General features: G+C 45.9%; 1 protein-coding gene, 1 non-coding gene and 1 pseudogene across 3 annotated transcripts in view; all 3 read left to right on the top strand.

Moving 5' to 3' along the window:
- DAP3 (death associated protein 3) overlaps positions 1 to 24686 on the top strand; it is a 192457-nt gene that overhangs the window by 5954 nt on the left and 161817 nt on the right. The window lies entirely within an intron of this gene.
- LOC106996278 (uncharacterized) overlaps positions 1 to 24686 on the top strand; it is a 45710-nt pseudogene that overhangs the window by 6934 nt on the left and 14090 nt on the right. The window lies entirely within an intron of this gene.
- Positions 7050 to 7158, top strand: LOC114674929 (U6 spliceosomal RNA). The gene has a single exon (XR_003726025.1). It is a non-coding gene; the product is annotated as a U6 spliceosomal RNA (small nuclear RNA).

Raw genomic sequence — 24686 nt, 5'->3', positions numbered from 1 at the left:
TTTGAAACCTATCAGATACAGCCTGGAGTCCATTTTGCTGAAGAGTATCTAGAATATCTGCTACCCTAACAAGCAATCATAGTCCCTTCCATAGTAGTTTAAGTTTTAAATTGTTCACCGTTCTGAGTAGTGTGATGAAATTTTGCACCACACTGTCCTGGATGTGAATCAACATAACCACGCCGTGTGTGCTGCCCATCGGTTAGTCATTGACATCATCAGCTTTTGACATCCAACTGTGGACATCGGCATGACTCAATGATTCAGGATCACCCAAAACAGATGATCCCCCTTCTTAGGCATAGTCAGAAGGTCGATATTAGCTACATCACAATTCCTAAGTCATTCACTGTACTCATCTTGTAAGCGTTTTGTCATCTCACATCAACACAAGAAGGGTGAGCACGGTACAATGAGATATTTTGAGAACAAGAGAGACTGTATTCACATAACTTTTATATGGTATATTGTTCCGTTTTCTTTCTTTTTTTTTTTTTTTTTTTTTGAGACGGAGTCTCGCTCTGTCGCCCAGGCTGGAGTGCAGTGGCCAGATCTCAGCTCACTGCAAGCTCCGCCTCCCGGGTTTACGCCATTCTCCTGCCTCAGCCTCCCGAGTAGCTGGGACTACAGGCGCCCACCACCTCGCCCGGCTAGTTTTTTGTATTTTTTTAATAGAGACGGGGTTTCACCGTGTTAGCCAGGATGGTCTCGATCTCCCGACCTCGTGATCCGCCCGTCTCGGCCTCCCAAAGTGCTGGGATTACAGGCTTGAGCCACCGCGCCCGGCCTGTTCCGTTTTCTTATTGGTTATTGTTCATTTGTTACTGTGCCAAATTTATAAATTAAACTTGATTATAGGTATATACCTATAGGAAAACTGTGTGTGTGTGTTTGTGTGTGTGTTTATTTATTTAGTGATCAGTACTCTCTATGGTTTCAGGCATCCCCTGGGAATCCTGCAGTGGGATCTCCCGAGGATAAGGGGGTACTACTGTATTTCCTTCCTTCTTGCTTTCTCCATTGCAGAAGAGCTAATGCAGCTTTAAAAGCTGGGGAACTTTAAAAAATATATATTGCGTCATCACTTGCACTGTTATCAGAATCGTAAACTACATGCATATTTCTAGCAAAAACACCTATAGGTACAAGACTGAGGTTGGCCAGACACGATGCTCACGTGTAATCCCAGCACTTTATGGGATGCTGAAGTGGGAGAATTGCTTCAGGCCAGGAGCTAAAGACCAGCCTGGGCAACATAGACCCCATCTCTATAAAAAAGTAAAAATTAGCCTTTCATGGTGGTACATGCCTGTAGTCCAGGCTTGTCGAACCTGTGGCCCATGGGCCTCATACAACCCAGGACTGCTTTGAATAGGGCCCAACACAAATTGATAAACTTTCTTAAACATTATAAGCCTTTTTTTTTTTTTTTTTGCGATTTCGTTGTTGTTGCTGTTTTAGCTCATAGCTGTTGTTAGTGTTGGTGTGTTTTATGTGTGACTCAAGACAATTCTTTCGACGTGGCCCAGGAAAGCCAAAAGATTGGACACCCCTGCTGTAGTCCAAGCTCCTCAGGAGGCTGAAGGCAGAGGATTGCTTGAGCCCAGGAGTTCAAGACTGCAGTGAGCGATGATACCACTGCACTCAAGCCTTGGAGACTGCAGGGACCCTATCTCAAAACAAACAAAAAAACCTGAGAGCTTGGAGAAGTTAGCACTGTTGAAGTTTGTGATAATCAGTAAATTTCAGAAATGCTTTACTTTTATAGCCCTAATGTTGCTGTAGGAATCCAAACCTGGGGAGATAGATATTATTAAGATGAGAAAATACAGTGTAAGGAATTCTGCTTTTTCTATCTGAAATTATGAAAACAACGAAATTACTCTTTGTGGCTTGGCACGGTGGCTTACGCCTGTAATCCCAGCACTTTGGGAGGCCAAGGCGGGCAGATCACTTGAGGTCAGGAGGTCAGCCTGGCCAACATGGTGAAACCTCATCTGTACTAAAAATACAAAAATTAGCCAGGCATGGTGGCAGACGCCTATAATCCCAACTTCTTGGGAGGCTGAGGCAGGAGAATCATTTGAACCCAGGAGGTGGAGGTTCAGTAAGCCGAGATCACGCCACTGCACTCCAGCCTGGGCGACAGAGTGAGACTCTCTCAAAAAACAAAAAAGAAATAATCTTTGTGAACCAAACTTTTCCTATGGGACTCAGGATTTAGTACAATCTCAACCTCAACACTGTTGACATTTGGGGATGGATCATTCTTTGTTGTGGGGGACTCTCCGGTGCGTTGTAGACTGTTTAGCAACATACCTGGCCTCTACTCACTCGATGCCAGTAGCATCCCCCCCTCCCTCCTTCAGTTGTGACAACCAAAATGCCTCCAACCATTCATTGTCCCATGTTAGGGGAGGGGACAAAAGTCCCCCTGGTAGAGAACTACTAATTTAGAGAAAGATTACTGATCGTGAGGAATCAGTCTGGGTTTAGTAGAAAAGAAAGTCATGGCAGACTAATACATCCTTCTTGTTAGAATTCCTGAAATGGCTGGGCATGGTGGCTCACGCCTGTAATCCCAGCACTTTGGGAGGTTGAGGCTGGTGGGTCACGAGGTCAGGAGTTCAAGACCAGCCTGGCCAAGATGGTGAAACCCTGTCTCTACTAAAAATACAAAACTTAACCGGACATGGTTTCGAGCACCTGTAATCCCAAACTACTCGGGAGGCTGAGGCAGAGAATTGCTTGAACCCAGGAGACAGATAATTTTTTTTTGTTTTTTTTTTTTGAGATGGAATTTCGCTCTTGTTGCCCAGACTGGAGTGCAATAGCATGATCGTGGTTCGCCACAACCTCCGCCTCCCTGGTTCAAGCAATTCTCCCACTTCAGCCTCCTGAGTAACTGGGATTGCAGGCATGTTTCACCACGTCTCGCTAATTTTGTATTTTTAGTAGAGATGGGGTTTCTCCATGTTGGTCAGGCTCATCTCGAACTCCCGACCTCAAGTGATCGCCCGTCCTGGCCTCCCAAAGTGCTGAGATGACAGGTGTGAGCCACCGCGCCAGCCAAAAAAAGAATTCTTAGAATGGTAGATCAAAGTAATTCCGTTATTGGTATGTCCTCATTAAAGTTAGACATTTGATAATCTCACAGAGTGGATTTTTGGAGAAATGTATACTGAATGTTTAATTGGTTGAATAACCATACCCAAAGGCTACACGTTAGCAAAATGGGTTGAAGTTCCCCTAACCATGGACATCTAGGCAGTGGTTGTCACTGTTGGCTGCACATTGGAATGAGCTGGGAAGCTTTAAAAATATTGATGTCCAGGTCACTATCAGAGGCTGATTTAATTGATCTGAGGCACACTCTGGGTATCAGAATTTTTAAACTATACCCAAGTGGGCCAGACGCAGCGGCTCACGTCTATAATCCCAGCACTTTGAGAGGTCAAGGCAGGTGGATCGCTTGAGCCCAAGAGTTTGAAAGCAACCTAAGCAACATAGTGAGATCCTTTCTCTACAAAAAAAGATACAAGAATTAGCTGGGCATGGTGGCACGCGCCTGTAATGCTAGCACCTGAGAGGCCAAAGTAGACAGATCACTTGAGCTCAGGAGTTTGAAACTAGCCTGGACCACATGGCGAAACCCTGTCCCTACCAAAACAAAACAAAAAAAAAACAAATACCAACTGGCCAGACGCAGTGGCTCACGCCTGTAATCCCAGCACTTTGGAATGGCTAGACTATCCTGGCCAACATGGTGAAACCCTGTCTCTACTAAATATACAAAAATTAACTGGGCCTGGTGGCAGGTGCCTATAATCCCAGCTACTAGGGAGGCTGAGGCAGGAGAATTGCTTGAACCCAGGAGACAGAGCTTACAGTGAGCCGAGATCACGCCATTGCACTCCAGCCTGGGTTACAAAAGCAAAACCCCATCTCACAAAAAAATTAAAATTAAAATTACAAACTGTAGCCAGGTTATGCCAGGTAATCTTATCCTGTTAAATAGTTGTATCAATGACTTGAATGAAATTGATATGGATATATTTTTTCAAATGTATACCTTTTGCAAAAATTTTAAAGGGTAGGTAATATGTTGGTGATTTTAAAAAACAAAAAGATCTTCAGATGTGGAGTCTTCTATTGGATCCTATAACAAAAAGAAGACATTAGGCTGCGTGCAGTGGCTCACGCCTGTAATCCCAACACTTTAGGAGGCAGAGGCAGACATATCGCTTGAGCCCAGGAGTTGAAGACCAGCCTGGACAACATGGTGAAACCCCATCTCAACAAAAAACACAAAAATTAGCCAAGTGTAGTGGCCCATGCCTGTAGTCCAAGCTACTTGGGAGGCTGAAGACCAAAGGTTGAGGTGGAGGTTACAGTGAGCCAAGATCACGTCATCACACTGCAGCCTAGGTGACAGAGCAAGACCTTGTCTCAAAAAAAGAAAAAGACGTTAGCAGAAAAACTGAGGAAATCCGAATAAAATCTATAGTTTAGTAAATAGTATTGTTCCAACTTTAATTTCTTAATTTTGATAATTGATAATTGTACTGTAGTTATATATATATACACACACACGTGTATATATATAACATTAACGAAAGCTGAATGAAGAGTGTAAGAAAGCTCTTTGTACTACCTTTGCTATTCATCTGTAAGTTTACATTTGTTTGTTTGTTTGTTTGCTTGCTTGCTTTCAAATAGGACCTCACTCTGTTGCCCAGGCTGGAGTGCAGTGGTGCAATCCTAGCTCACTGCAGCCTCGATCTCCTTGACTCAAGGAATCCTCCTGCCTCAGCCTCCTGAGCAGCTAGAACTACAGGCACAGGCATCCATGTTCAGCTAATTTTTTTTATTATTAGTAGAGATAAGATCTTCCTATGTCAGACTGGTCTTCTTAAGTGCTGGGATTATAGGCCTGAGCCACCGTGCCCAGGCTCCACTAATTTTAGAAGTTTTTGTTATGTTTTTTGTTTTGTTTTGTTTTGTTTTGTTTTTTTGAGACGGCGTCTCCTTCTGTCGCCAGGTGGGGGTGCAGTGGCGCGATCTCGGCTGACTGCAACCTCCACCTCCCAGGTTCAAGTGATTATCCTGCCTCAACCTCCCGAGTAGCTGGGATTACAGGCACATGCCACCAGTCCCAGCTAATTTTTTTTTTTTTTTTTTTTTTTTTTTTTTTTTTGAGACAGAGTCTCGCTCTGCCGCCCAGGCTGGAGTGCAGTGGCGCGATCTCAGCTCACTGCAAGCCCCGCCTCCCGGGTTCATGCCATTCTCCTGCCTCAGCCTCCTGAGTAGCTGGGACTACAGGCGCCCGCCACTACACCCGGCTAATTTTTTTGTGTTTTTAGTAGAGATGGGGTTTCACCATGTTAGCCAGGATGGTCTCGATCCCCTGACCTCATGATCCACCCGCCTCGGCCTCCCAAAGTGCTGGGATTACAGGCGTGAGCCACTGCGCCCGGCTTAGCTAATTTTTGTATTTTTAGTAGAGACGGAATTTCACCATGTTGGCCAGGATGGTCTCGATCCCCTGACCTCGTGGTCTGCCTGCCTCAGCCTCCCAAAGTGCTGGGATTACAGGTGTGAGCCACCATACCCAGCCTAATTTTAGAACATTTTTATAACCCCTAAAATAATCCTATCAGTAGTCACATTCCATTTCTCCCTCACCTACCCTCTGGCAACCACGAGTCAATTATATAATTAATAAGCAAAATCTGGACATTTCATATAATTGAAATCATACTATATGTGGTCCTTTGCAACTGGCTTCTTTTACTTTGTTATCAGGGTTCATTCACGTTATATCATGCATCAGAACTTTGTTTCTTATTGCCAAATAATATTCCATTATATTACTATACCACATTATGTTTATTCATTTATCAGTTGATGAACATGTGAGTTTTTTCCACTTTTTGGCTATTACGAATAATACTGCCATGTACATTTGTGCACAAGTTTTGTATACAGATGTTTTCATTTTTCTTCTATACTTGAGAGTGGAAGTGCAGGTCATATGGTAACTCCATGTTTTACCTTTTGAGGAACTGCTGGACTTCTCCAAAGTGGCTTCACTATTTTAAAATTCCGACAGCAACATATAAGAATACCAGTTTGGGGCCAGGCACGGTAGCTCACGCCTGTAATCCCAGCACTTTGGGAGGCCGAGGCAGGCAGATTGCCTGAGCTCACGAGTTCGAGACCAGCCTAGGCAACACAGTGAAACCCTGTCTCTACTAAAGTACAAAAAATTAGCCAGGCGTAGCATCATGCACCTGTAATCCCAGCTACTCGGGAGGCTGAGTCAGGAGAATTGCTTGAACCTGAGAGGCAGAAGTTGCAGTGAGGCAAGATTGTGCCGCTGCACTCCAGCCCGGGTGACAGAGCGAGACTCCGTCTCAAAAAAAAAAAAAGGACCAGACGCAGTGGCTCACACATGTAATCCCAGCACTTTGGGAGGCCGAGGCAGGTAGATCACAAGGTCAGGAGTTCAAGACCAGCCTGGCCAACATGGTGAAATCTCTTCTCTACTCAAAATACAAAATTGCCGGGCGCGGTGGCTCACGCCTGTAATCCCGGGACTTTGGGAGGCTAAGGCAGGCAGATCACGAGATTGGGAGATTGAGACCAACCTGGCTAACACGATGAAACCCTGTCTCTACTAAAAATACAAAAAACTAGCCAGATGTGATGGCCGGCACCTGTAGTCCCAGCTACTCGGGAGGCTGAGGCAGGAGAATGGAGTAAACCCGGGAGGCAGAGCTTACAGTGAGCTGAGATCGCATCACTGCACTCCAGCCTGGGCGAAAGAGCAAGACTCTGTCTCAAACAAAAACAAAAATAACAAAACAAAACAAAATTAGTTAGGCATGGTGGCACACACCTGTAATCCCAGCTACTCGGGAGGCTGAGGCGAGAGAATGGCTTGAACCCAGGAGGCAGAGATTGTGATGAGCCAAGATCGCACCACTGCACTCCAGCCTGGGTGATAGAGTGGGATTCCATCTCAAAAAGAAAAAGGAAAAAAAACAGTTTTCTGCTCGCTTCAGCAGTACATATACTAAAATTGGAACCATACGGAGATTAGCATGGTCCCTGTGCAAGGATGACGCGGAAATTCATGAAGTAGCCCATACTTTTACTGGATAAAGAAAACGTGATACATATACACCATGGAATATTATGCAACCATAAAAAGGAATTAGATCATGTCTTTTGGAGTGACATGCATGAAGCTAGAAGCCATTATCCTCAGCAAACTAACACAGGAACAGAAAACCAAACACCATATGTTCTCACTTATAAGTGGGAGCTGAACAATGAGAAAACATGGACATAGGGAGGGGAACAACACACACTGGGGCCTGTCATTGGGGGTGTCAGGGGAAGGAGAGCATTAGGAAAAATAGCTATTGCATGCTGAGATTAATACCTAGGTGATGGATTGATAGGTGCAGCAAACCACTATGGCACACATTTACCTGTGTAACGAACCTGCACATCCTACACATACCCCAAAACTAAAAATTAAAATTAAATAACCACAGATCATCAATACTTGTACTTTCTCTTTTTTTGAGACTGAGTTCTGTGTCGCCCGGGCTGGAGTGCAGTGGTGCGATCTTGGCTCACTGCAACCTCCGCCTCCCAGATTCAAGCAATTCTCCTGCCTCAGCCTCCCAACTAGCTGGGATTACAGGCGTGTGCCACCATGTCCAGCTAATTGTGTATTTTTAGTAAAGACAGGGTTTTGCCATGTTGACCAGGCTGCTCTCAAATTCCTGACCTCGGGTGATCCACTTGCCTCAGCTTCCCAAAGTGCTGGGATTACAGGCGTGAGCCACCATGCCAGGCTAATACTTGTACTTTCTATGAGTAAAAATAAATGAGTTCTTTGAACCTCAAAACAAAACAAAAAAAAGAGAAAATCTCAGTTTTTCCAGATCCTGTCCAACACATACATTGTCAGTTCTTTTGATTTTAGCCATCCTAGAGGATGTGAAGTGGTATCTTATTGTGGTTTTTATTTGCATTTTCTAGATGACTGATACTGTTGAGCATCTTCTCATGTGCTTATTGGCCATTTGTATAACTTTTATACTTTGGAGAAATGCCTACTCAAATCTTTTGCCTTTTTTTTTTTTTTAATTTGAGGCAGAGTCTCACTCTGTTGCCCCGGCTGGAGTGCAGTGGTGCAATCACGGCTCACTGCAGCCTCAGCCTCCCAGACCCAGGTGATCCTCCCACCTCAGCCTCCTAAATAACTGGGTCCACAGTGGCACACTACCACACCTGGCTGATTTGTTAGATTTTTTGTAGAGAGCAGGTCTTATTATGTTACCCAGGCTGGTCTCAAACTCTGGGCATAAGCGATCCTTCTGCCTCAGCCTCTAAAAAGTGCTGGGATTGCAGGTGTAAGCCACTGCACCTGGCTCTTTTGCCCCTTTTTATTTTATTTATTTATTTATTTATTTTATTTATTTGTTTATTTTATTTATTTATTTTTTTTTTTTTTGAGACAGTTCGCTCTTTTGCCAGGCTGGAGTGCAATGGCGTGATCTCGGCTCACCGCAACCTCCACCTCCTGGGCTCAAGCGATTCTCCTGCCTCAGCCTGCGGAGTGGCTGGGACTACAGGCATACACCACCATGCCCAGCTAATTTTGTATTTTTAGTAGAGAAGGGTTTTCACTATGTTGGCCAGGCTGGTCTCAAACTCCTCACCTCAGGTGATCCGCCCACCTCAGCCTCCCAAACTGCTGGGATTACAGGTGTGAGCCACCCGCCAGGCCCCGCATTTTTAAATTGAGTTGCTTTTTTATTAAGTTGTAGGTGTTCTTTATATATTATGGAGATAAGTTCTACGTGATTTGCAAATATTTTCTCCAATTCTGTGGGTTGTCTTCCACTTACTTGATGGTATCCTTTGAAGTACAAGTGTCTGATTTGGATAAAATTAGGTTATCTATTTTTAGTTTTTTGTTTGTTTTTTTTTTGAGGCAGAGTCTTGCTCTGTCACCAGGCTCATGTGCAGTGGTGCGACCTTGGCTCACTGCAACTTCCGCCTCCTGGGTTCAAGTGATTCTCCTTTCTCAGCCTCCTGAGTAGCTGGGACTACAGGTGCACATAACTATGCCCATCTAATTTTTCTATTTTTAGTAGAGATGGGGTTTCACCATGTTGGCCAGGATGGTCTGGATATCTTGACCTTGTGATCCGCCCACCTCAGCCTCCCAAAGTGCTGGGATTACAGGTGTGAGCCACTGTGCCCAGCCTATTTTTAGTTCTTTTGCTTGTGCTTTTGATGTTACATCTAAGAAACCATTGCCTAACACACGATAATGAAGATTTACTCCTATATTTTCTTCTGTAGAAAATTAGAAGTTAGGCCGGGCGCGGTGGCTCAAGCCTGTAATCCCAGCACTTTGGGAGGCCGAGACGGGCGGATCACAAGGTCAGGAGATCGAGACCATCCTGGCTAACATGGTGAAACCCCGTCTCTACTAAAAATACAAAAAACTAGCTGGGCGAGGTGGCGGGCGCCTGTAGTCCCAGCTACTCGGGAGGCTGAGACAGGAGAATGGCGTAAACCCGGGAGGCGGAGCTTGCAGTGAGCTGAGATCGCGCCACTGCACTCCAGCCTGGGCAACAGAGCGAGACTCCGTCTCAAAAAAAAAAGGAAATTAGAGGCTGAGCATGGTGGCGCACACCTGTAATCCCATCACTTTGGAAGGCCAAAGTGGGTGGATCACCTGAGATTAGGAGTTCAAGACCAGCCTGACCAACATGGTGAAACCCTGTCTCCGGCCGGGCACGGTGGCTCAAGCCTGTAATCCCAGCACTTTGGGAGGCCGAGACGGGTGGATCACGAGGTCAGGAGATCGAGACCATCCTGGCTAACACGGTGAAACCCCGTCTCTACTAAGAAATACAAAAAACTAGCCGGGCGAGGTGGCGGGCGCCTGTAATCCCAGCTACTTGGGAGGCTGAGGCCGGAGAATGGCGTGAACCCGGGAGGCGGAGCTTGCAGTGAGCTGAGATCCGGCCACTGCACTCCAGCCTGGGCTACAGAGTGAGACTCCGTCTCAAAAAAAATAAAATAAAATAAAATAAAAAAAGAAACCCTGTCTCCAGTAAAAAGACAAAAAATTAGTTGGGCATGGTGGCAGGCGCTTGTAATCCCAGCTACTTGGGAGGCTGAGGCAGGAAAATTGCTTGAACCCGGGAGCGGAGGTTGCAGTGAGCCGCGATCCTGCCATTGCACTCCAGCCTGGGCAACAAGAGCGAAACTCTGTCTCAAAAAAAAAAAATAGAAAACTTGGCCCCTGCAAGTTTTTGTGTTTTGTTTTTGTTTTGAGATGGAGTCTGGCTCTGTTGCCCAGGCTGGAGTGCAGTGGCTCGATCTCAACTCACTGCAAGCTCTGCCTCTCGGATTCACGCCATTCTCCCAGCCTCAGCCTCCCGAGTAGCTGGGACTACAGGCACCTGCCATCAAGCCCGGCTAATTTTTTGTGTTTTTAATAGAGACAGGGTTTCACCACGTTAGCCAGGGTGGTCCCGATCTCCTGACCTCGTGATCCGACCGCCTCGGCCATCCGAAGTGCTGGGATTACAGGCGTGAGCCACCATGCCTGGCCACCCCCTGCGAGTTTTATACCTGTAGCTCTTACATTTTGGTCTGTGATCTATTTTGAGTTCATTTTTGTATCTAATGTGAGATAGGGGTCCATTTTCATTTTTTTGCATGAGTATCAGGCTGTCCCAGCACCATTTGTTGGAGACCATTCTTTCCTCATTGAATTGTCTTGGCATCCACGTTGGAAATCGGTTGACCATGATCATGTAAGTGTATGCCAGTACCAGATGATCTTGATTACTGTAGCTTTACAGTAAGTTTTGGAATCAAGATGTATGAGGCCTTTAAATTTGTTATTTTTCAAGAATGCTTGGGCTGGCCGGGCGCGGTGGCTCAAGCCTGTAATCCCAGCACTTTGGGAGGCCGAGACGGGCGGATCACAAGGTCAGGAGATCGAGACCATCCTGGCTAACATGGTGAAACCCCGTCTCTACTAAAAAATACAAAAAAAACTAGCCGGGAGTGGTGACGGGCACCTGTAGTCCCAGCTACTCGGGAGGCTGAGGCAGGAGAATGGCGTAAACCCGGGAGGCGGAGCTTGCAGTGAGCCAGGATCCGACCATTGCACTCCAGCCTGGGTGACAGCGCCAGACTCCGTCTCGGAAAAAAAAAAAAAAAAGAATGCTTGGGCTATTACAGGTTCAGGAGTTTGAGACCAGCCTGGCCAACATGGTGAAACCCTGTCTCTACTAAAAATACAAAAATTAGGTGTGGTGGCGTGCACCTGTAATCCCAGCTACTCAGGAGGCTGAGGCAGGAGAATTTCTTGAACCCGGGAAGCAGAGGTTGCAGTGAGCCTAGATCAGGCCACTGAGCTCCAGCCTGGGCAACAGAGCAAGATTCCATCTCAAAAAAAAAAAAAAAAGAAAGAGTCTGTTATTCTCGCTGGGTATAGTGGCTCACACGTGTACTCCCAACTACTCATGAGGGGCTGAAGTGAGAGGTTGCATGGCCAGCGGTTTGAAACCAGCCTTGGTAATGTAATGAGACCCTGACTCTAAGAAAATAAAAAAAATAATAAAGGGCCAAGTGTAGTGGCTCACACCTGTAATCCCAGCATGTTGGGAGATGGAAGCAGGATGATCCCTTGAGCCCAGGAGTTTCAGACCAGACTGGGTAACATAGTAAGACCCTGCCCTGTCTCTACAAAAGCAATTAAAAATAAATTAGCCAGGTGTCAGGTGTCATGGTGTGCACCTGTAGTCGTTACTTGGGAGGCTGAGGTGAGACGATCATTTCAGCCTGAGAGGTCGAGGTTGCAGTGAGCCGTGATCACGCCACTGCACTGAAGTTTTAGCACACAGTCTTTGAGATACCTTTCTAAATTGGCACAGGCTGTTTCTGACTTCCTTCTGAGGTTACATTTGGCCTGTCTAGGCAAGAATATTTTTTTTATTGTTTGTTCAAAGAAAGATAACTTGGCCAGGCGGGGTGGCTCACGCCTGTAATCCCAGCACTATGGGAGGCAGAGGTGGGTGGATTGCCTGAGCTAAGGAGTTCAAAACCACCCTGCACAACATGGTGAAACCCCATCTCTACTAAACACCAAAAAATTAGCCAAGTATGGTGGCATGCATCTGTACTCGGGAGGCTGAGGCAGGAGAACTGCTTGATCCCGGGAGGCAGAGGTTGCAGGGAGTCAAGATTGTGCCACTGCACTCCAGCTTGGGTAACAGAGTGCGACTCTGTCTCAAAAAAAAAGTCTTCTTACATGCATTTGGAAAAGCTTCAAAAGACTATAAGCCAACTATTTGTCTCTGAGATTTGTTTACCTACATTTTATTTTATTTTTTAATTGTCTTTAACAGATGGGGTCTTGCTATCTTGCCAGACTGGTCTTGAACTCCTGGGCTCAAGTGATCCTTACACCTTGGCCTCCCAAAGTGTGGGCATTACAGGCGTGAGTCACCTCACCCATCCGTTATCTACATTTTAAATAAAGTCTGTGGTTAGAAGCAGAACTCTTTTGTCTTGGAATAGCAGAGGCAGATAATGGGGAAAGCCTCAGAATGATGGCAGTTGAAAAATATTTGAGAAGTATTTTATTTTACTTTATATTTTATTATTATTATTATTTTTTTTTTTTTTGAGACGGAGTCTCGCTCTGTTGCCCAGGCTGGAGTACAGTGGCCGGATCTCAGCTCACTGCAAGCTCCGCCTCCCGGGTTCACGCCATTCTCCTGCCTCAGCCTCCCGAGTAGCTGGGACTACAGGCGCTCGCCACCTCGCCCGGCTAGTTTTTTGTATTTTTTTAGTAGAGACGGGGTTTCACCGTGTTAGCCAGGATGGTCTCGATCTCCTGACCTTGTGATCCGCCCGTCTCGGCCTCCCAAAGTGCTGGGATTACAGGCTTGAGCCACCGCGCCCGGCCCTATATTTTATTATTATTATTATTTTGAGACAGAGTCTCACTCTGTCTCCCAGGCTGGAGTGTGGTGGCGTGATCTCAGCCCACTTCAACCTCCTCTTGAACCTGGGAGGGTTCAAGCAGTTCTCATGCCTCAATCTCCCAAGTAGCTGGGATTATAGGTGTGTGCCACCTCGCCCATCTAATTTTTGTATTTTTAGTAGAGATGGGGTTTCGCCATGTTGACCAGTACTCCTGACCTCAAGTGATCTGCCCGCCTCAGCCTCCCAAAGTCCTGGGATTACAGGTGTGAGCCACTGCACCCGGCCTGCAGAAGTACTTTAATGATATTTTTTAGAATTTTGTTTGTTTGTTTTGGCTTCCTAGTAGGCTGGAGATAATTATCATTCATCTTTAATTTTTACCATAATTTTTTTCTTTTTTTTTTTTTTTTTTTTTTTTTTTTTGAGATGGAGTCATGCTCTGTCACCCAGGCTGGAGTGCAGTGGCACGATCTTGGCTCACTGCAACCTCCACATCCCCAGGTCAAGCGAGTCGCCTGCCTCAGCCTCCCGAGTAGCTGGGAGTACAGGCGTCCATCACCAAGTCCAGCTAGTTGTTTTTTTTTTTTTTTTGAGTCGGAGTTTCGCTCTTGTTGCCCAGGCTGGAGTGCAATGGTGTGATCTTGGCTCACCACAACCTCCGCCTCCCGAGTTCAATCATTTTTTTGTACTTTTTGTAGAAACAGGGTTTCACCATGTTAGCCAGGATGGTCTCAATCTCCTGGTCTCATAATCCGCCTGCCTCGGCCTACCAAAATGCTGGGATTACAGGCGTGAGCCACCACGCCCGGCCAACCATCAGTCATTTTTCATAGGAAACCTGTCCCTTACCTACCCTCCAGTTATTTTTTTTTTTTTTTTTTTTTTTTTTTTGAGACGGAGTCTAGCTCTGTTGCCCAGGCTGGAGTGCAGTGGCCGGATCTCAGCTCACTGCAAGCCCCGCCTCCCGGGTTCACGCCATTCTCCTGCCTCAGCCTCCCGAGTAGCTGGGAGTACAGGCGCCCGCCACCTCGCCCGGCTAATTTTTTTTTGTATTTTAGTAGAGACGGGGTTTCACCGTGTTAGCCAGGATGGTCTCGATCTCCTGAACTCGTGATCCGCCCGTCTCGGCCTCCCAAAGTGCTGGGATTACAGGCTTGAGCCACCGCGCCCGGCCTCCTACCCTCCAGTTATAAGCAAAATGTTTAACTTGTATTCTGCAGAGAAGTGTTCAAATGACATAAAAAGACTGAAAGCAGAAATCAGTACTCAATTTTACTTTTTTTTTTTTTGAGATGGAGTCTCGCTCTGTCGCCCAGGCTGGAGTGCAGTGGCCGGATCTCAGCTCACTGCAAGCTCCGCCTCCCGGGTTTATGCCATTCTCCTACCTCAGCCTCCGAGTAGCTGGGACTACCCGCCAACTCGCCCGGCTAGTTTTTTTGCATTTTTTAGTAGAGACGGGGTTTCACCGTGTTAGCCAGGATGGTCTCGATCTCCTGACCTTGTGATCCGTCCGTCTCGGCCTCCCAAAGTGCTGGGATTACAGGCTTGAGCCACCGCGCCCGACCACCAATTTTTCATAGTATTAGTGGCATTCAGCCTCTTCTTTCAGAGTCCTGATTTGTATATACGCTGGAAAATAGAATAAGCAAACATTCCTCTCTTTTGTGTTGATTTGGCTTGTTGATAGGATTTTTTTCTGCTTATAGGTTTTTTGTTCGTTTATTTGTTTGTTTTTGAGATGGGGTCTCGCTGTCTGCCAGACTGAAGTGCAGTGACGTGATCTCGGCTCAGTGCAAACTCCGCCTCCCAGGTTCACGCCATTCTCTTGCTTCAGCCTCCCTAGTAGCTGGGACTACAGGCACCTGCCACCAAGCCCGGCTAATTTTTTTTGTATTTTCAGTAGAGACGGGGTTTCACTGTGTTAGCGAGGATGGTCTCGATCTCCTGACCTCATGATCCACCTGCCTCGGCCTCCCAAAGTACTGGGATTACAGGCGTGAGACACTATGCCCAGTCGTGTTTGTTTGTTGGAAGGCAGAGACTCGTTCTGTCGCCAGGCTGGAGTGCAGTGGCACGATCTCGGCTCACTGCAAGCTCCACCTCCTGGGTTCACGCCATCCTCCTGCCTCAGCCTCCCAAGTAGCTGGGATTACAGGTGCCCGCCACCACGCCTGGCTAATTTTTTGTATTTTTAGTAGAGACGGGGTTTCACCATCTTGGCCAGGCTGATCTTGAACTCTGACCTCGAGATCCACCTGCCTCGGCCTCCCAAAGTGCTGGGATTACAGGGGTGAGCCACCACGCCCGGCTGCTTATAGGTATTTTAAAAGATTTTGAAATGTGATTTAGTCTAGGTTGTCTGCTTTAGGGTGAGACTTTTGACATTTCTTTCCCTCCTTACCCACCTATCTGCAACTTTGTTTTTGTTTTGTTTTTTGTTTTTGTGGAGGTAGGATCTCACTCCATTGCCCAAGCTGGAATGCACTGGTCACTGAAGCCTTGAACTCCTGGGCTCAAGTGATCCTCCCTCCTTAGCCACCCAAGTAGCTGAGACTACAGGCACAGAACACCACGCCTGGCAAATTAAAAAAAAAAAAAAAAAAAAAAAAAAGGCCGGGCGCGGTGGCTCACACCTGTAATCCCAGCACTTAGGGAGGCCGAGACGGGCGGATCACGAGGTCAGGAGATCGAGACCCGCCTGACTAACACAGTGAAACTCCGTCTCTACCAAAAAAAATACAAAAAACTAGCCGGGCGAGGTGGCGGGCGCCTGTACTCCCAGTTACTCGGGAGGCTGAGGCAGGAGAATGGCGTGAACCCGGGAGGCGGAGCTTGAGTGAGCTGAGATCTGGCCACTGCACTCCAGCCTGGGTGACAGAGCGAGACTCTGTCTCAAAAAAAAAAAAAAAAAAAAAATTTTAGAGATGCAGTCTGGCCACATTGCCCAGGCTGATCTCCAACTCCTGGCCTCAAATGATTTTTTCTGGCCTGGGCTTCCCAAAGTGCTAGAATTACAGATGTGTGCCACTGCACCTGGTCCTTCCCCTTCTTCTTAAAGTATCTTGTTATTCCTATATAGAAGGTATATCTTTTTTTTTTTTTTTTTTTTTTTACTTGAAAACTAGGGAGGGCCAAGCATATTGGCTCACACCTGCAATCCCAGCAGTTTGGGAAGCCAAGGCAGGACATCACTTGAGGCCAGGAGTTAGAGACCAGACTGGACAACATACCCAGACCCCATCTCTATAAAAATAAAATATAGCCACCAGGTGGTTGCACATGCCTGTAGTCCCAGCTGCTCAGGAGGCTGAGGCAGGAGGATTGTTTGAGCCTAGGAGTTGGAGGGTGCAGTGAGCTATGATCACCACTGCACTCCAGCCTGGGCAACAGACTGGGACCCTATCTCACAAAATAATAAAGTAGTGAGGAAATACTGAAGAATTTTAACCAGGGCTTCAGTGGAGAAAATGTTTAAGTCTGGGCCGGGCGCGGTGGCTCAAGCCTGTAATCCCAGCACTTTGGGAGGCCGAGACGGGCGGATCATGAGGTCAGGAGATCGAGACCATCCTGGCTAACACGGTGAAACCCCGTCTCTACTAAAAAATACAAAAAACTAGCCGGGCGAAGTGGCGGGTGCCTGTAGTCCCAGCTACTCGGGAGGCTGAGGCAGGAGAATGGCGTGAACCCGAGAGGAGGAGCTTGCAGTGAGCTGAGATCTGGCCACTGCACTCCAGCCTGGGGGACAGAGCAAGACTCCGTCTCAAAAAAAAAAAAAAAAAAAAAAGAAAATGTTTAAGTCTGGATGCTAGTAGATCATTTGTTTTAATTTGGGTGCAAGATGATAGTGTCCTACAATGGAAGCTGATTACACTTTCTGACCACCGTTTCCCATAGAGTCTGTAACATAGACAGAGTAATAGTCATGGTGTCCACAGGCACACCTGTGGAAAGAAGTGCATCTGGACCATGTCACACACTCCTTCCTCTCCAGTATCCAGCCTGCTTCATAGTCCACAGCTCTTCCAGTAGTGGTTGTGCTGGGGAGCATTGAGAGGATCTGGGGAGCACAGTGGGGCAGGTCAAATACTATTGGAGTGACATTGCACTCTAGAAAAGGAGCCCTGAAATCCCACAAGTAAAAAGGCAGGCAGGCCAGTAGAGACCATCCCAGTCTTATTCACCACTGTAGACTCTGTATAGTGTGGGCACGTGGAAGCATGTCATACGTTTCTTGAATGACTGAGTTTAGAAGTACTTTGGCACTTCGTTAAATAGTATGGCTGGGCTTACTATTTATAATAGTATAAATACGCTTGTAATTCCAATATTTTGGGAGGCCGAGGTGGGAGGATCACTCCTGCTCTGGTCTTTCCAGAGCAGGAAAGACCAGCTCTGGAAACATAGCAAGACCCTGTCTCTACAGAATAAAAAAGCCAGGTACTGTGGCTTATCGCTGTAATCCCAACTGCTTGGATGGCTGAAGTGGAAGGATCACTTGAATATGGGAGGTTGAGGCTGCAATGAGCTGTGATTGTGTCACTGTACTCCAGCCTAGGTGGCAGAGCAAGACCCTGTCTCAAGAAAAATAAAAAATAACAAACTTGAGGTAGAGCATGGTGGCTCACACTTATAATCCTGGCATTTGGGAGGTTGAAGCAGGAAGATTACTTGAGCCCAGGAGTTCAAGACCAGCCTGGGCACCATAGGAAGGCTTATCTCTACCAATAAAATAATTTATTTTTTTAATTAACCGGGCAATGGACATGTATGCTCCCAGCTGCTTGGAAGGCTGAGGCAGGAGGATCACATGAGCCCAAGAGTTCAAGGCTGCAGTGAGCTGTGATCTTACCATAGCCTGGGCAACAGAGTGAGACCTTGAAAAAAAAAAGAGACAGAGAGAAAGAAAGCAAGCAAGCAAGCTAAAAGGAAATAAAATTTAAAGGAATTTATATGAGTCTGTCTCTCTCTCTCTCTTTTTAGACAATATCTCACTGTATCACCCGGGCTGGAGTGCAGTGGTGCGATCATAGCTCCCTGCAGCCTTGAACACTGGGCTCAAGTGATCCTTTCGCCTCAGCCTCCTATGTAGCTAGGACTACAGGCATGTGCCACCGTGCCAGGTTTTTGGGTTGTTTGTTTGTTTGTTTGTGGAGATAGTCTCACTGTGTCATCTAAGCTGAACTGAAACTCCTGGGCTCAAGCAGTCTTCCCACCTCAGCCTCCAAAAGTGCTGATATTACTGGCATGAGCCACCATATCCAGCCTATGTGATTCTTTTGACTGTAAGTTCCTTGACTATAAGATCAGGGACTATAACAGTTTCTTCACCATTGTATTCACGGGGCCTGGCACATAGTAGGTGTTCACTAACTATTCGGTTAAATGGGTGCAACTCTGTTGTTGCTTTAAAGATTTTGGTTGCAAGAAAAGTGAAAATGAAGCCAAAATCAACTAATTAATTACATAGATATCTAACTTAAGTTATTCTATAACTACTGGATATTGAGAGTTACATTTAAGTATTTTAAATCTCTTTTAGCTCCAAAAGATTCAGGCTTTTTGAGTATTTTCAGCATGCAAAATAATTCATATAATACACATGGTATAAAAATAATAAAACAGGCCGGGCGCGGTGGCTCAAGCCTGTAATCCCAGCACTTTGGGAGGCCGAGACGGGCAGATCACGAGGTCAGGAGATCGAGACCATCCTGGTTAACACGGTGAAACCCCGTCTCTACTAAAAAATACAAAAAATTAGCCGGGCGCGGTGGTGGGCGCCTGTAGTCCCAGCTACTCGGGAGGCTGAGGCAGGAGAATGGCGTGAACCCGGGAGGCGGAGCTTGCAGTGAGCTGAGATCCGGCCACTGCACTCCAGCCCGGGCGACAGAGCGAGACTCTGTCTCAAAAAAAAAAATAATAATAATAATAATAAAACAAATACTCATGTATCCATTATCCAGTGTTAGTAATACCTTATTATCAGTTTCCTTATGTGCCTGCCCCAATCTTTTTCCTTTCTCCCTAAGAGTAACCATTATATGTTGTTCGTATCATTCTCTTGCCTTTTTGTTTCAGTTTTCCTATATATATCCCCCAAATAATCAATGAAGTTTTTTGGTTTTTTATTTCACATGTCATATTATGCTAGATGTAATAGTGTTCACTCAGTATTCATTTCTGAGATCCATATTGATGCATGTAAAGGTAACTTATTCTTTTTATTGCTTTCCAGCATTCAATTCTATTACTGTATCTATCCAATGTTCTGTCAATGGACATATGGACATTTTTTTTTACAGTCTTTTTATAATTTATACTCTACTAATATGAATGTCCTTATTTATATTTCCCAGTGTACATGTAGAAGTGTTTTTCTTTTTCTCATTTTTTTATTTTTGGTAGAGACGGGGTTTCACCATGTTGGCCAGGCTGGTCTCAAAATCCTGACCTCAGGTGATCCACCCGCCTCGGCCTCCCAAAGTGCTGGGATTACAGGCGTGAGCCACCGCGCCCAGCCTGGCTTGTGCCTTTTCAACTTTGTAACGATAGTGCCAAATTCGTTTTCCGAGATATTTGTATTTATACTCCCATTGACAGTGTATAAAAGTTCCTGATGTTCCACAGCCTCTTTAACATTTGCTATTGTCTGATTTATTTATTTATTTATTTATTTATTTATTTATTTATTTATTATTTTTTAAGACGGGGTTTCACTCTTGTTGCCCAGGCTGGAGTGCAATGGCTTGATCTTGGCTCACTGCAACCTCCGCCTCCCAGGTTCAAGCGATTCTCCTGCCTCAGCCTCCCAAGTACCTGGGATTACAGGCATACACCACCATGCCTGGCTAATTTTGTATTTTTAGTAGAGACGGGGTTTCTCCATGTTGGTCAGGCTAGTCTTGAACTTGTGACCTCAAGTGATCCACCCGCCTCGGCCTCCCAAAGTGCTAGGATAACAGGCGTGAGCCACTGCGACTGGCCCTGACTTATTTATTTTTGTAATATGGTGGTTTCGAATGGTATCTCATTTTCATGGTTTTAATTAGCATTACCCTGATTTGTAATGAGGTTGAAAAATATTTTTGTGGGTTTGCTAGCCATTTGTGTTTCTTTTCTGTGAAATGCTTGTTTGTGTCTTTTGCTCATTGTTCTCTATCAGGCTGTAGGCATGCTTCGTATACTCTAGATATTACTCTAGATTATTAACCCATAATAATCCGTTGTCAGTTTCCCATGGTTGCAATTTTTTTTTCCCATTTATGCTTTACCTTTCACTTTTTTTTTTTTTTTTAAGAGTACAAGGACAATGCTGAAAGGAATAACAAGGCTTATCTCTAGGATACATAAAGTGAATCTGGACGGACGGCTGACCAGAACACTTTGTGCATACTGCCATTTATTTATTTATTTATTTATTTATTTATTTATTTAGACGGAGTCTCACTCTGTTGCCCAGGCTGGAGTGCAGTGGCACGATCTTGGCTCACTGTAAGCTCCGCCTCCCAGGTTCACGCCATTCTCCTGCCTCAGCCTTCCAAGTATCTGGGACTACAGGTGACTGCCATCATGCCCAGCTAATTTTTTGTATTTTTTTTAGTACAGACGGGGTTTCACCGTGTTTGCCAGGATGGTCTCGATCTCCTGACCTCGTGATCCGCCCGCCTTGACCTCCCAAAGTGCTGGGATTACAGTATGCACCGCGCCTGGTGCATACTGCCTTTTATTCTTATTTTTTTAAAACTCAGTCTTGCTTTGTCACCCTGGCTGGAGTGCAGTGGTGCAATCTCAGCTCACTGCAACCTCTGCCTTCTAGGTTCAAGCAATTCTCATGCCTCAGCCTCCCAAGTAGCTGGGATTACAGATGAACACCATCATACCTGTCAAATTTTTGTATTTTTAGGAGAGATGGGGTTTTGCCATATTGGCCAGGCTGGTCTCGAACTCCTGGCCTCAAGTGATCCACTTGCCTTAGTCCCCCAAAGTGCTGGGATTACAGGCATGAGCCACTATACCCAGCCTTGAGTACTGTCTTTAGGTAGATTTCTTGTTTTTAGATGGATTCATGGTATCTAGAGTCAAATGCTCTGGAGAACTTCGTCTGTAACAGGTTTCAGTAGAATAACTGCTTGGCCGGGTGCTGTGGCTCATGCTTGTAATCCCAGCACTTTGAGAGGGTGAGGCGGGAGGATCACCTAAGGTCAGGAATTCGAGACCAGTATAGTCAACATGGAGAAACCCCGTCTTTACTAAAAATACAAAATTAGCCAGGCATGGTGGCACATGCTGGTAATCCTAGCTACTCCAGAGGCTGAAGCAGGAGAATCCCTTGAACCCGGGAGGTGGAGGTTGCAGTGAGCTGAAATCGTGCCACTGCACTGCAACCTGGACAACAAAGTGAGACTACGTCTCAAAAAAAAAAAAAAAAGGAATAACTGTGCTTGAGAATTTACCATGGGATAGGATAATTAATATTTTTCCATAAAACATATAAGTTTGACTGTAATTAATCTTTATTAACTTTATTTCTCTAGTTAGATTAATGATTATTCTCCTTTAATGAAGTATTTAAAAGAACAACAAGTTGCCAGCTGGGGGCGGTGGCTCACACCTGTAATCCCAGCACTTTGGGAAGCCAAGGTGAGCGGATCACTTGAGGTCAGGAGTTCGAGACCAGCCTGGCCAAAATGGAGAAACCCCATCTCTACTAAAAAAATATAAACATTAGCCAGGCGTGGTGCCAGACACCTGTAATCCCAGCTACTCGGGAGGCTGAGGCAGGAGAATCACTTTAGCCTGGGAGGCCGAGGTGGCAGTGAGCCCTGGCTGAGCCACTGCACTCCAGCCTGGCTACAGAGTGAGACTGTGTTGTCTCTCATAAAAAAAAAAAAAAAAAAAAAGGTTGCCAATTTACAACTTTAGCATCTAAAATGATTAAAAAACGAAATTGTGCATAAAAAAGAACATTCTGCTGGTTTACTTCATTTTTTCATTTATTTACCAAATAGTTTTTCAGTACCTTCTATATGGCAAGTACTCAGAATTCTAAGATGCCTCATTTCACTAATAATAGTTATTATTTATTGGGTATTATTATGTGCCGAGTAATACACTAAGTCCTTTTTTTAAAATCTTCATTATCAACCCATGAATGAGATAATATCCTTGTTTCACAGATGTAGAAACTAAAGATGAGATTGACTAGGTAACTTACCTGAGGAAATAGCCTGTTAGGTTGCAAAGCCCACACGAGGTGCCAGGTCTGTTTGACATCAAAGCCTGTGGCCTAACCACTGTGCTCTATTGCATTTTATGGTCCATGTTCTCCAGAAGCTTATAGTCCAGTAGAATCATGAATAAATGACTATTTCAGCGCGGTGCTCTGACAGCACCAAAGAGGAGCACCTGAGGTGGGTTAGTCGAGTCAGTAGGAGATCCTGATAAGGCTCAGAACTGAGCCAGAAAGACTTGGTCATTTTTAGCTGATTATTTAATTACAGATTAGATTTCCTAGAAGAGGAGCCCTTCCTCCTGTATGGCTCTCCCAGCATGTGCCCCCTTCCCTCAGGCCTATATATGAATACATGAAATAACCCTTTTTTTTTTTTTTTTTTTTTTTTTTTTTTTTGAGATGGAGTCTCGCTGTGTCGCCCAGGCTGGAGTGCAGTGGCCGGATCTCAGCTCACTGCAAGCTCTGCCTCCCGGGTTTTTACGCCATTCTCCTGCCTCAGCCTCCCGAGTAGCCGGGACTACAGGCGCCCGCCACCTCGCCCGGCTAGTTTTTTGTATTTTTTAGTAGAGACGGGGTTTCACCGTGTTAGCCAGGATGGTCTCGATCTCCTGACCTCGTGATCCGCCCGTCTCGGCCTCCCAAAGTGCTGGGATTACAGGCTTGAGCCACCGCGCCCGGCCAAAATAACCCATTATTTTTTTTTATTTTTTTATTTTTTGAGAAGGAGTCTCGCTCTGTCGCCCAGGCTGGAGTGCAGTGGCCAGATCTCAGCTCACTGCAAGCTCCACCTCCCGGGTTCACGCCATTCTCCTGCCTCAGCCTCCCAAGTAGCTGGGACTACAGGCGCCCGCCACCTTGCCTGGCTAGTTTTTTGTACTTTTTAGTAGAGACGGGGTTTCACCGTATTAACCAGGATGGTCTCGATCTCCTGACCTCGTGATCCGCCCTTCTCAGCCTCCCAAAGTGCTGGGATTACAGGCTTGAGCCACCGCGCCCGGCCGTAACCCATTATTATAAAATGAAATGAAAGCAAGGATCAGCAGAGGGATGGATTCTGGACTCAACTGATCATATTACAAGGCTAAAATAAATTTCCTTTATCGGCTGGGCCTGGTGGCTCATGCCTGTAATCCCAGCACTTTGGGAGGCCGAGGCAGGCAGATCACCTGAGATCAGGAGTTTGAGACCAGCCTGGCCAACATAGTGAAACCCTGTCTCTCCTAAAAATACAAAAATTAGCTGCGTGTGGTGAGAGAAAGTTTTGGGTTTTTTTTTTTAGTTTGGTTCAGGGTGACTGTATTAGTCAGGGTTCTCTACAGGGACAGCACTAATAGGATAGAAGTATATATGAAGGAGAGTTTGTTAAGGAGTGTTGAGTCACACCATCTGGCGAAGTCCCACAGTAGGCCATGAGCAAGCTGAGGAGCAAGTAAGCCAGTCCAAGTCCCAAAACTTCAAAAGTAGGGAAGCTGACAGTGCAGCCTTTAGTCTGTGGCTAAAGGCCTGAGAGCCCCTGGCAAATCACTGTTGTAAGTCCAAGAGTCCAAAAGCTGAAGAACTTCAGAGTCCAATGTTCGAGGGCAGGAAGCATCTAGCCCAGGAGAAAGATGAAGGCTGGAAGGCTCAGCAAGTCAGCACCTTCTTCTGCCTGCTTTATTCTAGCTGCCCTGGCAGGTGATTAGTTGGTGAAACATTGAGGGTGGGTCTGCCTCTCCCAGTCCACTGACTCAAATGTGAATCTCCTTTGGCAACACCCTCACAGACACATGCAGGAACAATACTTTACAGCCTTTAATCCAATCAAGTTGACACTTAATATTAACCATCACAGTGACCTTCTAGATTGGCCCACAAATGCTCTTTCAGAAACTGCAGGATGTTCATTCTGGAACTGTACAGAGGCAGTTGTACACATGGTTGTTTTCTCTGGAAACAACAGTCTACTTGAGTGACATATAAAACTTAAAGAACTAAAGATTTCATTTTGCTGTAGTCCAGGTGCAGTGGCTCACACCTGTAATCCCAGCACTTTGGGAGGCCAAGGCTGGCAGATCACCTGAGGTCGGTAGTTCGAGACCAGCCTGACCAACATGGAGAAACCCCATCACTACTAAAAATACAAAATTAGCCAGGTGTGGTAGCGCATGCCTGTAATCCCAGCTACTCGGGAGGCTGAGGCAGGAGAATCCCTTGAACCCGGGAGACAGAGGTTGCAGTGAGCCAAGGTCACACCATTGCACTCTAGCCTGGGCAACAAGAGTGAAACTCTGTCTCAAAAAAAAAAAAAGACTCCATTTTGCTAGCTTTTTTTTTTTTTTTTTTTTGAGACGGAGTCTCGCTCTGTCGCCGGGCTGGAGTGCAGTGGCCGGACCTCAGCTCACTGCAAGCTCCGCCTCCCGGGTTCCCGCCATTC

The sequence above is a fragment of the Macaca mulatta genome, chromosome 1 (genome assembly GCF_049350105.2).
Source record: "Macaca mulatta isolate MMU2019108-1 chromosome 1, T2T-MMU8v2.0, whole genome shotgun sequence".
NCBI lineage: Eukaryota > Metazoa > Chordata > Mammalia > Primates > Cercopithecidae > Macaca > Macaca mulatta.
This window is presented reverse-complemented; position numbering and strand designations above follow the sequence as displayed.